This window comes from Mandrillus leucophaeus, unplaced genomic scaffold (assembly GCF_000951045.1).
Source record: "Mandrillus leucophaeus isolate KB7577 unplaced genomic scaffold, Mleu.le_1.0 Scaffold110, whole genome shotgun sequence".
NCBI classification, from domain to species: domain Eukaryota; kingdom Metazoa; phylum Chordata; class Mammalia; order Primates; family Cercopithecidae; genus Mandrillus; species Mandrillus leucophaeus.
In genome coordinates this window covers 2,004,670-2,022,484 of record NW_012099210.1, presented here as the reverse complement: position 1 = coordinate 2,022,484, position 17,815 = coordinate 2,004,670, and the positions used below count along the sequence as shown (strand labels likewise).

At 36.5% G+C, this 17,815-nt stretch overlaps 1 protein-coding gene across 1 annotated transcript in view; it reads right to left on the bottom strand.

Moving 5' to 3' along the window:
- BAZ2B (bromodomain adjacent to zinc finger domain, 2B) overlaps positions 1-17,815 on the bottom strand; it is a 423,086-nt gene that overhangs the window by 264,092 nt on the left and 141,179 nt on the right. The window contains exon 5 of the mRNA XM_011991581.1: positions 2,337-2,379. The gene's annotated coding sequence lies outside the window, so the exon portion shown is untranslated. The remainder of the gene's footprint in view (positions 1-2,336; positions 2,380-17,815) is intronic.

The following is a 17,815-nucleotide window of genomic DNA, read 5'->3' as shown; positions in this document are numbered from 1 at the left end:
TTCTGACCTCGTCATCTGCCCGTCTCGGCCTCCCAAAGTGCTGGGATTACAGGCTTGAGCCACCGTGCCCGGCCGCCACCACACGTTTTCAAGTAGAGAAATAAAAGGAACCGAGCAATGCTTTAATCAGATTAAACTGGGAGTTGTGTACAAGTTTCAATGGAATTGATAATGGCCAGGAAGAAGGGAGATCAGTTAAAAGGTTTTGACATTTATATACATTGTGACATCAAAGAAAAAAACAGAAATTCTCCTGACTTCTGAAAATTTTGATTAAAACATATATAAAGTGTATATTACATAATATATAAATAGCTACTACACTTCAGCTCTGAAACAGCCCATAATATAATCCCCCCTCTAACCATAACATTTTACCTTTAGTTCTTACTATGTCATCTCATTATACCAGTTTATGTATCTATGACTAGTCTCCTGACCTCTCTACTTCCTTTGGATAAATCAGCCCTTTCCTGGCCTCATTTTATTCCAGCCACATGGTAAACATATATTTGAACTACTCTCTCACTAGTACTCTCAACCTGAATCAATGTTGAAATCTACCCTCTTTTCTTAACTCAAAGGGCTGGCAAAAGCCTCACAACAGTGACATAACAAAGTTAAGGTTTCTAGTATCAGTCACTTATGAACCTCTCAAATGAACACTTCTTGCTCTTTAACGGATATTTAACATCTAATAATATTAAATATCACTTCTCTTCCTGAAATTCTTGGATTTTGATCAGTTGCAATTAATTATTCTTTTAATATTACCCTAAAAATAAACTGTGGGAAAAAAATTTAAAACAAAAATAAGCTGTGGGAGTCAGCATTTTTCAGTTTTAAAAAAGGTTTCATTTAATGCTAATGTTAACTTCTTTGGTTGTAAAGCACTAGATGCTGAACAGAAGGTTTCTATAGAAATATGTCAATATTTTCTTATGAAATATTCAGTTAGGGCAATAAAGTTCTAATTAAGAAAAAATAAACAAGGAAAGAGCTACAGATCAAACAAAGCTAAAATGCTGCCTTAGGAAAATGAATAAATATGCTATAAGTATTAGTAGACAAAATTATGATGATAAAGCCTTTAAAAATAAAATTTCTCTCTAGCCTCTGCAAAATGTTAAACTTAACAAATGAACCAGTTTAAAAAAAAATGATTGAACATAAATACAAACATTATCTATATGTGAATTTATACTTCTAATAATGCTTCTGGATTTAATGAGTTAAATTAAAACAGAGTTAAAGAAGCAGCAGGATCATGGAGTAAATAATTTAGTACAAATTTATCTGTTATTTAAGAGAATTTTTTTAAATGATATAACGTTCATGATTATAATTCAGATTTTATCACTTAGAATTTTCTAATGTGGATAAAGGCCCTGGTAAAGTTTTTCTTTAGGTAATATATGTCCTTATACGCAACAGAAATTAACACTTAAAATTAAAAAGTATCAGTTCCTTAAGAGAACCATCTTTATCAAAAAATGCTCCATATCTGGAAGACTCTACAAATCCTATAAATATCAATAAGAAATTTAAGCAAGATGCCTAAAAACTCTACCAAGGCTATATATATGTGGGGTGTGTGTGTGCGTATATATTATATATATATATATATTTTTTTAGACCAAGTCTCTCTATTGCCCAGGTTGGAATGCAGTGGCACAATCTCAGCTCACTGCAACCTCCAACTCCCAGGTTCAAGTGATTCTCCTGCCTCAGCCTCCCGAGTAGCTGGGATTACAGGTGTGTGCCACCATGCCCAGCTATTTTTGTATTTTAGTAGAGACGGGGTTTTGCCATGTTGGCCAGGCTAGTCTCAAACTCCCGACCTCAGGTGATCCACCCACCTCGGCCTCCCAAAGTGCTGGGATTACAGGCGTGAGCCACCACGCCCAGCCTACCAATGCTACATTTTCATAATCTTTCCTTAATAATTCATTACAATCTCAAGTAATTTATATGTATTTCCTAATGTGGAATCACCTTAACCTTTCTGCCATTTTTCAGTAAAACTAAAAACTCAAAACAGATGACATTCAGAGTTTAACTCACACTGAAATAATTTAGTATATTTAGGCCTATAATTTCAGTTGTAAATTAAAAGTAATTTTCATTTTAAATGTTTTTTAAATCCTTTAAAGCAATATTTTAAAAGTATTTAAATAACTAGCTAGAAGTATAAAATATGATTCATTTAAAATGTTAACACTCAACTGGCTAGCAAAAGAAATAATAATTTCAAATTATAAATGTTTTCTAGGTCAATTCTCATTCTCAGAGAAAACCAAACTTCCTTAAAAGCTTAACTATCATTTTGGTCTTACTGTGATCAATGTGGTCAATCTTGTGACATCACTGTTGGGAAACCTGCAATAGGAAAACAGAATTAGCAATCAGCTGAAGCATACTTAAGAAATTTCAGAAACTAAAAAGTTTGTTCAAAATTTGTGTCTTTCTTGATGCCATAAGTCATACTGAAATTAACCTACAGTATCAGGGTCAATATAATTAGCATGACAAAAATAAGCACAAAAGGACTGGAGTTTATTTATAGATCATTATTTATTATAGTATGGCAGGTCATGTTTTTGTTTATAATCACCAACACCCTAGGGTGAACATAACATATTAAAAAATAAACTATAGGACATTTGGGTTACAAGTTTTATTTGTCTTCAAGACAAATAAAAATGTACTAAGAAGAGCAAAACAATATCTTAAATATATCACAAACTGAAGACAATTAGGTATTATTTATAAATGCTTTTCTGTCTATGATTATCAGTACACATGAGAACCAAAATGTCATCTACTTAATACTGGAGACATTACCACAAGCTAATGTTTATGAATAGTGACAAAATTATCAAAAGATTGAAAATATCACTGGGAATAATTCAGAAGAGGAAAAAAATATTTCCTAAGCTATAAATGGCTTCCAGTTTATCCCTGTGAAATTTAAATTTTTAGAATTTTGTTGTTGTTTTTTCAAGACAGGGTCTCACTCTCACCCAGGCTGGAGTGCAGTGGTGCGATCTTGGCTCCCTGCAACCTCTGCCTCATGGGTTCAAGCAATTCTTGTGCCTCAGCCTCCTGTGTAGCTGGGACTACAAGTGTGCACCACCACACCCAGCTAACTTTTTGTATATTTAGTAGAGACAGGGTTTCACTATGTTGGCCAGCCTGGTCTCGAACTCCTGGCCTCAAGTGATCCACCTACTTTGACCTCCCAAAGTGCTGGGATTACAGGCAAGAGCCACCGCACCCGGCCTGGAAATTTCTTTATTAACAAGTCTAATTTGAGATGAGCCCTTAAACGTTTAGTGTTAAAAAGTAAGACATGGTTATGGCATTTTAAGGTTCCTAATGGGCTTTCAGGTGTTATTTCATCAGATCCTCATAACGATTCCTTCAAAGGGGCAGGAAAGAGATATTCCTTATTATAGACTCCAGGAAAACAGAATTTAGAAATGATACATGACTTGTCTAAACACAAAGAACTGAGTTTTTCCTGGTTTCTCTTTTACCTCTGACCTTTCACCTAGTCCACCCTACCAACTACTCTTCCTCACTCTGTCCTTAATTCAAAAACTATTACTGCTAGTTACCTTACTAGTTCATGATTACTGGCTCTCCTATATTACCATTATAGCCTCCCTACTTCTATTTTTTTTTTTTTTTCCTGCCTCAGCCTCCTGAGTAGCTGGGACTACAGGTGTGTATAACTACACCTTGCTAATAATTTTTTTTCTTTCTTTCTTTTTTTTTTTTTTTTTCTGGAGAGACAGGGTCTCACCATGTTGCCCAGGCTGGTCTCAAACTCCCGGTCTCAAGTACCTACATCTGTTCTTAAAGCAAGTAAATCAAATCACATCATTCCCTTATTCAAAACCGTACAATGGCGTTAGCAGCTCTTAGAATAAAACCCACAATGCTTACTATCATGACCTCATAGGCCCTCTGTTACCTTGTGCCCTGACTGCATTTCCTGTTTCTACCATGTTCCAGTCACAAGCACCCTTTTGATAATCCCCAAACATATCAAATTTGTTCCACTTCAGGGCCTTGACACTTGCTTTTCCCTCTGCCCTCTTCATAGGACCGGTTTTCTCACTTCAATCAGGTCTCAGAGCAAATGCCACCTCCTCAGAGAGGCCTTTCTTTACCACCAGAGGCTGTTGTCAGCTTTAACTTCCTGAAGGAACATATAGTACCTGGAACCCAATAGCTAATTAGCTGCTGAATGAATGAGTGAACAAGTACTTATCAAGTTCCTACTACATCCAGCATTATGTCAAGAGCTACAAAGGAGCCAAAAGAAAATTTAAGTAGAAACTCTTGCAAGAATTACTACCTATTTAAAGAAAATATGCCATAACAACTTGGTATGCGTTTTTAAGTCACTGCAAGAAGCATTTGGGAAGCTTAAAAAAAAAGCAAGGCAGGGGGTGATGGGAAAGTGGGGGTAGTGAATTAAAGGTGTACGATAATGAGGGTCTGGATAGTGAAGATGAGAAAACGCAGAGGGAATGGGAAACCCAAATCTTAAATGGTGAAACCAGAGGGCTTCATGCTAAACTAAGTATTAGGAAAAAGGACAGCAAAAGAGTGAAAGATTACATCAAAGGTTCCCACTAACATAATGAAAGAAATCTGCAGTGGTAGGGTGGGGTGACTTTTGTTTAGAACAGTAGGACAGGCCAGTGTTACCAGAGGCCATTCAAATGAAGATACTTCCCACCAGCAGGTAGAAATTTAGAAGAGTCCAAGATTTGAAAATCAGTTACATAAAAGTACAGTTCAAGCCAAGACTGTGGGTGAGTTCACCAAGGGAATATGGAGAAAAAACAGAACAGCCAGCATAATTTGGCAGAGACCTGTAAGTAGGGCCCATGGGAAATAAGAAGTAGAATTGCAGGGTTTTTTGTTTTGTTTCTGTTCAAGAAGTAGAGACATAGAAAATACAATGAATAAAGGCACATGAAGAAAGATTTCCAAAGAGAAAAACATATTGAACAGTTTTAGAGGGGTAAAAATGTTAGAGGGGTAAAAGAAGATAAGACAGGAAACATTCTCTTTAAACTAACCTTCTCTACCCCTATCATACCAAATCAGATCAGAAGGCAGTTACAGGCGCGGGTGGTTCACGCCTGTAATCCCAGCACTTTGGGAGGCTGAGGCAAGCAGATGGCTTGAGCCCATGAGTTCAAAACCAGCCTGGGCAACATGGTGAAACCCTCTCTCTACAAAACATAGAAAAATTGGCAAGGCATGGTGGCACATGCCTGTAGTCCCACCCAGCTACTCATGAGTCTGAGGTAGGAGGATGACCTGAGCCCAGGGAGGTCAAGGCTGCAGCGAGCTCTGATCGTACTATTGCACTCTATCTTGGGTGAAGGAGTAACCCTGTCTAAAAGAAAAAAAAAAAAAAAAAAAAGAAGGTGGCCACGTAGATAAAATACATTATTCTCTCTGTATCCAAAAAACTGCTTTCAAGGACCTACTTGCCTAACATTAAGCTCTCAACTTTAATCAATGCAAAAATAAGTCTTCTGATGGTAACAGAGTCAATACAAGAAGTCTTGTGAAGGAAAAAACTACTTCTATAAAACCCTGTGATTCAAAACAGGTATTAAAACTATTGTAAACAGTTACACTCAAGCTATGCATATCTGAATAAAAGATAAATTCCATTTTACTTTTGATTTTTTGGAAAAATTTTAAGTTAATTAAGGATAGATCTACAGTTAAAATATATCCAGTTTACTTAAAGTACTAAAGCTCATAGGATAAAAAACTAGTAAAGGCATTCCTTCCTCATGATAGCAATTTTTATACATGACTCACTAGGTACTTGCAATTGCATGAGGAAAAAAACACGTGAAATTAAAACGACACTAGAGGATGAAGCCAGACTAATCTTAAAGCTGCTCATAAAAATCCTAAGTGGCTTTTACGAGCAAAAGGTAATTCTTTCAAATCATTTCAAAACTAAGAAACGTATTCAAATTACACATATAAAAAGTAATGTTACATTTTATGAAAACATAATTCAACTAATGTATTGGTTATATGCTACTTCTCTACAAGTCACTGTTTTAGTAAATATGCACAGAGAAAAATCTCAATAATATTAACCCCAGAAAACATCTACAAGTATTACCCACCTACCAATGTGGGAAAAGAATTTTAAGTCATGATATGCAATCCTATGAGTATTTTTCTAGCAATCAGCATGTACTATCTTTATTTTTCTTCATGCTCTGCCCCAAAACAAAGTCTTTCTTTATGTACTCAATTTTAACATACTCAAGTTTTAACCTTTCCTTGACAATACTACATACCTACAAACTATGGATAACTACAATAATACATACCTACAAAGGATGGACATTCATCCATACCTACCTCAGTAAAAGGAATCAATGAAATAAATGGATAGAATATCTATCTGCTTTTTCTCACTTTGCTCAGTCTTAACACAGAAGTAATGCTGATTAATCCTGAAATTTGTTTGTAATCAACACAAAATATTTAATCATTCATTTATATATCAGGTTGATTTTTTTTGTGTGCTCTATGCTCTTTTCAAGGTATGGTGATACAATAAAAAAATTATTTTCAAAATTTATATATGAAAAATAATCTCACAAATCATGTGCTATTTGTAGATGTATCAGTGTTGTTATCTTAGATTATAGACCATGGACATGGAGAAGTTAAGGACTGTCTTTATCATTCTCTTTTTAAAGTGTCAACTGTACATATTTTGGCATTTATTTTTAAGGTTTAACAATATTTTTATAGAACAACTTTTTTTTTTTTTTTTTTTGAGATGGAGTCTTGCTCTGTCACTCAGGCTAGAGTGCAGTGGTGTGATCTCGGCTCACTGCAATCTCCGCCTCCCAGGTTCAAGCGATTCTCCTGCCTCACCCTCCCGAGTAGGTGGGATTACAGGCACCTGCCACCACACGCGGCTAATTTTTGTACTTTTAGTAGAGACAGGGTTTCCCGTCTTGGCCAGGCTGGTCTCAAACTCCTGACCTCATGATCCACCCACTTTGGCCTCCCAAAGTGCTGGGATTACAGGCGTGAGCCACCACGCCCGGCTAAAACCCTAACTTGCTAATAATTTCAAATACTGACTTTTTAAATTTGAAGATTATTATTCAGTAGGGAAAAAAAAATCACAGGCTTAGGATATAAGCAATACTTTTTTGGCAGGAGGGGAGGATACTTGAAAATAATAGAAAATTATATACTGGGAAACTGGTGACAATGTGATCTATCCAGGGTTGTGCAACAGAACTTTCTGCAATGAAGGGAATGTTCAGTGCCTTTGCTGTCCAATATATACCTGCTATGATTTGGATATGGTTTGTTTGTACCCACCAAATCTCATGTTGAAATTTTATCCCCAGTGTGATATTGCAGGAAAGTGGGGCATAAGGTAGGGTGTTTGGGTCATGGGGGTGGATCCCTCATGAATGGTTTGGTGCTGCTCTGGCAGTAATGAGTGAGTTCTTGCTTGAAGACTTGATTGGTTCTTAGGGAATGGGTTAGTGCCTGTGAGACTGAGTTGTTATAAAGCCAAGAGACCTTTGGGTTTGGTCCCTCTTACCCATGCCAGCTTCCCCTTTGACGTTCTCCATCATATTTTGATGCAGCCTTCATGAGAAGCTAAGCTGATGACAGCACCATGCCTCTTGTACAGCCTGCAGAACTGTTAGCTTAATAAACCTCTTTTCTTTATAAACTACACAGCTTTAAGTATTCCTTCATAGCAACTAAGACAGTAGCCTATAGTGAAATGTGGCTACTGAGCACTTGTAATATTGTTGGTGTTACTAAGGAACTAACTTTTAAATATTATTTAGTTTTAATTACTCAAATTTAAATAGCCACATGTGGCTTATGGCTACCATATCAGATGGTACTACTATGTATTTCAGAAACCATCCCTGGACTGAACCGTAAATGGTGCTCCTAAATATTTGAAAAATTGTTTTCTCCATTTTTTATAACTGGAAAAAGAAAACCTCAGTTCTATTTGGTAGGATATGTACATTTCAATAAAAGTGCTCCAAGTTGGGAGGAGAGGAATTCTTACATCTTCAAATGTCTTTCAAATTTATGTTTGGGGAAATGGGTTTATTTTACCATAGAATCTTTAATGTATAATAGAGCTTCTGTGGGAAACGAATCTTGGGTTTTGGAGAACTGAGTTTTTAACCTCTTCAGATTGCATCATTATTGCTTGGTATTTAAAAGCTGCAATTTGCTTTACATTGGTCAGCTGGGCAGAATTGCTTTACTTTGTTTTCTCATGTACTATTATGACTGAAACTAAATTTGCATTTCCATAAATTACTGAGAAGTATCAATAATTACACTATCCTTTCTGCAAAAAACTGGCATTCCATCAAAAAGCATTTCATTCTTCATTTGCATCACTTGTCTTTATTGTTCTGTGTGACTGAAACTTCTCTAAAAAAAGGTATAATTCCCATAGGTTGAATCACAAAATTTTCAGACAGCTTACAAAAGCCTTATTATATGAAGTTTAGCGACAGCTGAGATGACAACTTCTTTGTTTTGCTGGTGATAAAAAACCACAGAAATGAAGCACAACTGGCTATTAGGCTGTGTAAATTTAAAAACACACACACACATAAGCTACCTGTTTTCCCACACTTTACCACTCTATTCTTTCAAGACTGGTTAGCACTTCTCAACATCTTTACTCACTCCCTCTTAAGTTTCCATTTTAGAGCCACAAATGGGCTTCCAGTAGAGGAAGGAGGTAGTAGCACTGCCAACTGCTATTGAAACATTCTTGAGGTTAATGTATACACAATATCCAAAAGTGAACCAATCACTTGGGTGAAGTAATACAATGAAGTTTCATTTGAGAAAAATTATGTGTTGTTTTAGTTATATATACTTTTATTTCTCTAAGTTTTTAGGGAATTCAATTCAAATTGTAGCAACCCACAGACAGCTTTACGTTAAACCTTTAGGAATTAATATTAAGTTAAAGCACATAGTCTGATTATAGAAATTTTTAGTTTTTTATATCAAAATTAGAGTCCATTTTGGTCCTGCCCACAAATGCCAAATTGACAGATAATTTGACCCTCACAAGATTGCTTTTTTACAAAAATATCACTCGAATAAGCCAGCAATCAAGACAAACATAAGGTAACAGTTTTATAAAGTTTTCAAGCACCATAGCTAAAGAACAGACATGATGCTATCCCAACCCACATCTTCAAAAATCAATTTCAGACTATGGCTGTGAAGACTGGAAAAATAGTCATGCACTCTAATAATACAGAGGTCAAAGAAATATTTAGTCAGATCAAATAACTGAAGTTATCACTAATAAATATTAAGTTTCAGAAAATTTGTATTTTACTCTTTTATTCAAAGAACACTGCTATGAATATTTAGAGAAATTAAATAATGATTACTGCTCTTGGTTTTTCCTAGAACTTAGAATAATTTCATCACAAACAAAAAATTTGGTCTAATGTTTTCAACAGGGACTACATAACCCTGGTCCTCACTCAGAATTTTGGCATATATTCATTACATACTTTAGGCAATCTATCAGTACTTCTTCAGTTTGCAATACTGTAATTATTGACTTCACAAGGGATATTGTGGTTTAGTTAATTACATTTATAACATTTTTTGAGGGTCACAGATGAAAGAGGGGTGTAAGGCATACATACAATTAATTTATATGTACTTGGTGAAAAAATGCCACTTAAAAATATTTAACAGCAACAACATGGATGAACCTTAAAGACATTATATGCTAAGTAAAATAAGCCAGTCAAGGACAAATACAGTATGATTCTGCATATATACGGTACCCAGAACAGTCAAATTCATAGAGACAGAAAGTAAAATGATAATTACCAGGGACTAGGGGAAGGAGGAGTGGGAGTTATTATTTAATGGGTACAGAGTTTCAGTTTGAGAAGATGAAAAAAGTAATGGTTGTGCAACAATATGAATAAATGTACTTAATGCCACTGAATATGCTTTAAAATGGCTAAAATGATAAATTTAATGTTATGTATATTTTACTACAATTAAAAAAACTTAACAAGTGTGAAAATCAGAATATGAATCACAATCCAATTTTAACATTTTCTGATTCACTCATTAAGACATGAATCGAATCATTCTTTTGTTCATTCAGTAAATATTTATCAAATGATTTCAATGTGGCAGATACTGTGTTAGACCTGGTAGTATAGCAGTCAACAAGACGAAGGCTCTGCTTCATAGAAGTTACATTTTCGCAGTAGAGACCTACAATATCATTTTTGCAAACTATCCTTCTTACAGTGATAAGTACTACACTGAAGGGTAAAGAGGTGAAATGATGGCAAGGATATATCTCTGAGAAGATAATTACCCTGCTAATGAAGTAAAAAGGAAGACTCCAGATAGAACAGAAGTGCCAAGGCCCTGAGGGGAGAAGGCCTGGTGTTTTCAAAAAATGACAAGAACGCCCAGGGCTACTGCAGAGTAAGATAGGGGGTAGGAGAGCAAGGCAGAGGCCATAGAAGGCCTGGAAAGCAACAGTAAATACTCTAGATGTTATTCCACATGTGCTGAAAGCCATATGGGATGTTATGACTATGGGAATGATGTGATTCGATTAAAAAAAAAAACCAGCAACACTCTAACCACTGCATATGGAATAATCTTGGGGATATGGGACAGAAAGGAGAATCAAAACACAGTGACCAGTCGAGCAACTATAGTAACTCAGGTAGAAAAAAGAAGACTATCGTGGTAGCCATATTGGTGGTGAAAAAAGTAATTATTTTTTATATTTGGTTGCTGATGACTAAACAAGAAAAAAAAAACCCAACATAATTAAGGATGATTCCAAGGTTTTGGTGAGGTCAACTGGGTAAATGACATTGCCAAATTTTGAGATAAAGAACAATGGGATAGAAATAGGATTGCTGGTGGTGGTAGTGGTAATAGTAGTAAGGAACTAAGAGTGTGATCTTAACAAAGTTAAGTACTCAAGTAAAGAGTTTCAGGAAAGACAACATGACAAAGTGTGACAAATGCTGCCGGGAAAACAACATGAGGGCTGAGAAATGACCACTGGATTTAGCAAGATAAATTATTTTTTGAGGCAGAATCTCACTCTGTCACCCAAGCTGGAGTGAAGTGGCACAATCTCGGCTCACTGCAACCTCCGCCTCATGAGTTCAAGTGATTCTCCTGCCTCAGTCCCCCAAGTAGCTGCGATTAGAGGTGTGCGCCACCACACCCAGCTAATTTTTGTAATTTTAGTAGAGACGGGGTTTAACCATGTTGGCCAGGCTGGTCTCGAACTGCTGACCTCAGATGATCCACCTGCCTCGGCCTCCCAAAGTGCTGGGATTACAGGCGTGAGCCACCATGCCGGCCTCAAGATAAATTTCACTGGTGTCCATGACAAGAATGTTGTCAGCGAAGTGGTAAGGACAAAAGAATGAATACAGTAAAAAGCAGAGAAAGTGAGATGAGGATATGAAAGCAGCATATATGGACAACTCTGACGGAGTTTTGCTCTGAAGGGTGAAAAGAAATGGTACTATACCTGGAGGGGGAGTGGAGTCTTTAAAGTTATTTTTGTATTAAAATGGGAGACAGTATAACACATATGCTGATGAGATGATCGAGAGAGAGAAAAAATGATGGCAAAAATTGCAGAAGCAAAATCAGAGATTACTAAGCATCTAATAAATGCTTAAGGCCAGACATGGTGGTTCACACCTGTAATCCTAGCCCTTTGGGAGGCAGAGGTAGGCAGATCACGAGGTCAGAGGAGTTCAAGATCAGCTTGACCAATATGGTGAAACCCCATCTCTACCAAAAATACAAAAATTAGCCAGACGTTGTGGTGCGCCTGTAGTCCCAGCTAGTTGGGAGGCTGAGGCAGGAGAATCGCTTGAACCAGGGAGGACAAGGTTGTAGTGAGCTGAGATTGCCCCACTGCATTCCAGCCTGGGCAACAGAGTGAGACTCTGTCTCAAAAAAAAAAAAAAAAAAAAGAAAAGAAAAAGAAAGAAAGCTTATATCTGTCCTTGCTGCTGGAAATACAAAGGTAATAAATATAAGACATGAAACTAATTGAAGGATTCTATGGAAACTATATTGAAAATCATGAAGGGAAATACCACAAATAGATAATTAAAAAATCATTTAGAAACAATATTATTTTGTAATAGGCTGCCATGTTAAAAATATTACATAAAGCAATGTTGACACATGTGTTTTTTTGTTTGTTTGTTTTTTGTTTTTTTGAGACAGAGTTTCGCTCTTGTTGCCCAGGCTGGAGTGCAATGGCTCGATCTGGGTTCACAGCAACCTCCGCCTCCTGGGTTCAAGCGATTCTCCTGCCTCCGCCTTCCAAGTAGTTGACATTGTATTTTTATTAGAGATGGTGTTTCTCCATGTTGGTCAGGCTGGTCTCGAACTCCTGACTTCAGGTGATTCGCCCACCTCAGCCTCCCAAAGTGCTGGGATTACAGGTGTCACCCACCACACCCGGCAATGTTGACGTATCTTATGATGTGACAGCCATGTCCTTCTAAGCTATATACGTGCAGTTGAACAGTATAAAAATGTCATGTACAGCCTTTGATTTAATTAATCACAGTTGGATTTAGATGAATCAACCTTAGACAAAAAGCAAAGCCAGCAATTTAAGAAAATATCTCCACTGTGCTTCCCCTTCTCCCTCTGCAGTGTTGACCCATTTCCATTTTTGAATTTTCATTATCCCTGAATTCTATAATTCACCACCTAACAGGAGGCCATTCATATATCAATCATTTACATTAATTTTCCTTATTTCCAGAGTACCCTTCCCTTTGCTTATTTAACTATTTGCCACTTGTTCTCTTGTCTCCTTAAAAAAGTTAAGAATTTGAAAGTTAGAAAGACTACTAATTACATATTTGTGTAATATATATAAGTTACTCAAACACACATTTGCATTTTTAACTTCCCCCCTCTAATTATAAGATCCTTTTAAACCTTTTGTAATTTTGTATCTTTTACTGTTCTAAAATAAGATGTGAGGTAAAATACTAAGGTACATAATATACAGAATAAAATGCACACTAAGGAAATGGAGAAAGAAAAATAGGATGAGGTTAAGAATAAGGATGGAATTAAAAATGTAATCAGGGGCCAGGCATGGTGGCTAATACCTATAATCCCAGCACTTTGGGAAGCCAAGGCAAGTGGATCACCTGAGGTCAGGAATTTCAGACCATCCTGGCCAACATGATGAGACCTTGTTTCTACTAAATATACAAAAATTAGCCAGGCATGGTGGTGTGTGCCTGTAGTCCCAGCTACTTGGGAGGCTGAGGCAGGAGAAACGCTTGAACCCAGGAGGCAGAGGTTGCAGTGAGCCGAGATAGCGCCACTGCACTCCAGCCTGGGAGACAGAGCGAGACCTAGTCTCAAAGAAAAAAAGAAAAAAAATCATTTAACAAGACCCTGTAGCCTTTGTTACTGAGGGGACCTATAAATACATGGCTTTTAGTTTCCTGGTCATCAGTGCAAAGAAGAAATGGCTGTCATATACAGCTTTTATTTGTTTATATCACTTACAGTATTCATAAGGTAAAAATAAATCATTTTCTTGAAAGAAGCACAGTTTTTTGTTACTGAGACCTGAGGTAAGTCATTCTGCTGAATTGTCAAAAATACTCCAGTAAAGAAAATGTGGCACATATACACCATGGAATACTAAGCAGCCATAAAAAAGGATGAGTTCGTGTCCTTTGTAGGGACATGGATGCAGCTGGAAACCATTCTCAGCCAACTATTGCAAGAACAGAAAATCAAACACCACATGTTCTCACTCATAGGTGGGAATTGAACATTGAGATCACTTGGATTCTGGAAGGGTAACATCACACACCGGGGCCTACTATGGGGTAGGGGGAAGGGGAGGGATGGCATTGGGAGTTATACCTGATGTAAATGACAAGTTGATGGGTGCTGATGAGTTGATGGGTGCAGCACACCAACATGGCACAAGTATATACATGTAACAAACCTGCACGTTGTTCACATGTACTCTAGAACTTAAAGTATAATAATAATTAAAAAAAATATTCCAGTAATAAATTCAATGTGTTTTGTAGGACTATTTCTTTAACATCTTTCAGAATTCATCATGGCATATTGCTTGGGCATTTTGGCAGCTAAAATAAGAGGGTTTGAGAATGTTGTACATTATTTTAATTCCAGGACAAGTTTAAAATATCCAGAGTAACAGTATTCCCCATGTTTCAGGTATTCCTCCCTACAATATTACAATTTAAAAATCAGGCTGGGCGTGGTAGCTCACGCCTGTAATCCCAGCACTTTGGGAGGCCGAGGCCAGCAGATCACGGTATCAAGAGATTGAGACTATACTGACCAACATGGTGAAACCCCATCTCTACTAAAAATACAAAAATTAGCTGGGCATGGTGGCACGCACCTGTAGTCCCAGCTACTTGGGAGGCTGAGGCAGGAGAATTGCTTGAACCCAGGAGGCAGAGGTTGTTGTGAGCCGAGATTGGGCCACTGCACTCCAGCCTGGGGAAAGAGCGAGACTCGGTCTTAAATAACTAAAAATAACTAAAAATAAAAATCACAATAAAATTTTTTGAGATAAAACTCACCAATTTAATCTCTGGAAAGTGTACAATTCAGCGGTTTTAGTACATTCACAATGTTGTGCAACCATAACCACTATCTAATTCCAGAACATTTTATCATTCCCAGAAGAAACACCATACCAATTAAGCAGTCACTCTCCATTCCTTCATCTATCTCTGGTGAATTCTCTTCCTCCTCACCCATCAGATGTATTGCCTAGCTAATGAACAGCTGATGTCCATAGAAAATCATATTGTTAACATTCAACAAAAACTTGAAATTGTTAAATAATCAGAAAAAGATAGATATTAAAACAGCTGCAGCCTTTCAACAAAAACTATCAAAATCAATAGATTATAGCTTGAAAAAGAAAAAGCATGTAATTTTTTCATCATGACTGGATTAAGGTATGCAACAAAAAAAATTATCACTCGGATGAATCAACTGCTGAAAATGATCAAATTTGTATTTATATGTATTTAACCATAAATTATTTAAATGAGTTCTTAAGTTCTCATTCATGAGAAAGGAGTTCATGCAGACTGAAAAGTTAAAAAAAAAAAAAAGCTCTTTTATTTTGAACTTTAAAAGTAATACTAGTTTTATTCTCTTTCAACAGTGGCTAAGATGGTTGCCTGGACTGACAGTGCCTGAATTACTCTGGACTAAACAGGCAACATGTTTCTTTAAAGTTATAGGAATAGAAGATACTGATAAATGCTCAAACTAATTAACCAGATTCAATTGGCAGCTAAAGTGAAAATAAAACTTCTGAGTTTCCTAATTGTGAGTCTTAAGAGCTGAATTTAAAACAATAATACTGGGAGAAGAGGACAAGATCATGAAAAGTTGTCAAACTTGATCACTTGAATATCTAAATTGATTAGGTATAAATTTTAATTCACTACTATCTTAGTACATGAGTTTTACTATACTATTTTAAGTTCTCCCTTATATTAGGGTTTTCATGACACTACATTACTTGAGATGATCTTTTTTTTTCTACTTATTGATGCACTGGCAGCATTTACTAAACGATTAAGAGATGTCATCTATTCCATAACAAATTATGCCTTGACTTACAATTTCAACATATATCTCTATTATAAATGATACATAAGCATTACATATTTACACCACTCAGCATTGTTCTCAAAACAACCAAAAAAAGATTTAAATGAAAAATAGATTATTATTCTCAAACTGCTAATGAATTAAACAAGCATAAAAGATAGAATTATTCACAGAGAATGGCTACCCACAGTCTCTGAAAAAATTATGACACGAGCTATTCAAGATGAAACAATGATTGGGGAGCAATTCAAAGAATATCAACTTTTGCAACACATGCAGTTTCTGTTCTTCCTTTTCCTATCATACCTAGGCAAGACAGGTAAAAAACTTTTAATAAAAATAAGAAACAAATTGAATGCTAAACTTCTATAATTACCCAACTCCCTAGCAAGTTTTCTAATACTAAGCAGAAAAAACATAAAAAGATACAAATAAAATATACGCATTTTTAAAAGTTGTTAGATTTAGGATTTTACAAAGTAACATGTAATAAGAGATATTTAAACTTTAAAAATATACTTTTTAGATTCAAAATAAAAAATGATTTCACTTTTCTAACTACTTTATTGTCATAGTATTTCAAAAACGTAGCCAGATGTGGTAGCACATACCTGTAATCCCTGCACTTTAGGAGGCTGAAGTGATAGGACTGCTTGAGCCCAGGAGTTTGAGACAGCAGTGAGCTATGACCACCCCAGTGACTCCAGCCTGGGTGACAGAGCAAGAGCCTGTCTCATAAAAAGAAAAAAAAAAAAAGTTCATAAATGAAAATTAGGTCATTTTCAGCAGTTAATTCACCTGTGAGATCATTTTTATTGTTGTCTACCTTAATTCAAATAAGCCAGGTCAATAGGTTAAAATACAAAAAAAAAAAATCCATGATGAAATAAAGTCTGTGCAGTGTCTGACATATAGTACGCTTTCAATATACATCTGTTAAACTAAGTTGTATATATTATCTGTGCCTCACCTTACTCTGAGGTACAATACCAGTGTAAAGAGAATAAAGATTCTTATCTATGGTTTAAAACTTAAAACCTAGAATGTTCTTACTTAGAAATCAATTTCACTTTAGAAAACAGAATTTCATAAAAGTTTTTTTTTTTTTTTTTTGGAGACAGAGTCTTGCTCTGTCACCCAGGCTGGAGTGCAGTGGTGCAATTTCAGCTCACCGCAATCTCCGCCTCCTGGGTTCAAGCGATTCTCTTGCCTCAGCCTCCAGAGTAGCTGGGACTATAGAGGCCCGCCACCATGCCTGGCTAATTTTTGTATTTTTAGTAGAGACGGGGTTTCACTGTTGGCCAGGCTGGTCTCAAACTCCTGACCTCATGATCTGACCGCCTTGGCCTCCCAAAGTGCTAGGATTACAGGCGTGAGCCACCGTGCCCAGCCTCATTACAGTATTTTTAATGGGATTTCACAGTACAGAAGGCAGGACATAAAAAGTATAAGTAATACTCAATTTGAAAATCTTTCCTATATATCACTCTGAGAAGATAGTGACCTCACCTTGACTGACCTTTTCCTGCCATTTATATCCCAGCACATTTTTCACCCTTTCTCTGTCTCTGTCTTATTTCCACTTGTCAGGCAAAAAGCAACCTTCTTCAGAAATACTTTTTAACCTCTGACCTCTCCCTTCCAACTCTAGCTGCACTCCATCGCACTCCCTGCAGGTTGGATAAGTGTGGTAATCCTAATATTTCATAAGATGCTATGCATATCTTTATCATTGAATAATTTATCCCCTATTGTTAGCATTTTCTTTTTTTTTTTTTTTTTTTGTTTTTTGAGATGGAGACTCACTCTGTTGCCCAGGCTGGAGTGCAGTGGCACGATGATCTCAGCTCACTGCAGCGTCCTCCTCCTGGGTTCAAGAGATTCTCCTGCCTCAGACTCCCGAGTAGCTGAGGTTCAGGTGCCTGCAACCATGCCTGGCTAATTTTTGTATTTTTAATAGAGATGAGGTTTCACCATGTTGACAAGGCTAGTCTTGAACTCCTGACTGCAAGTGAACCAGTGAGCCTCAGTCAGGATTTTC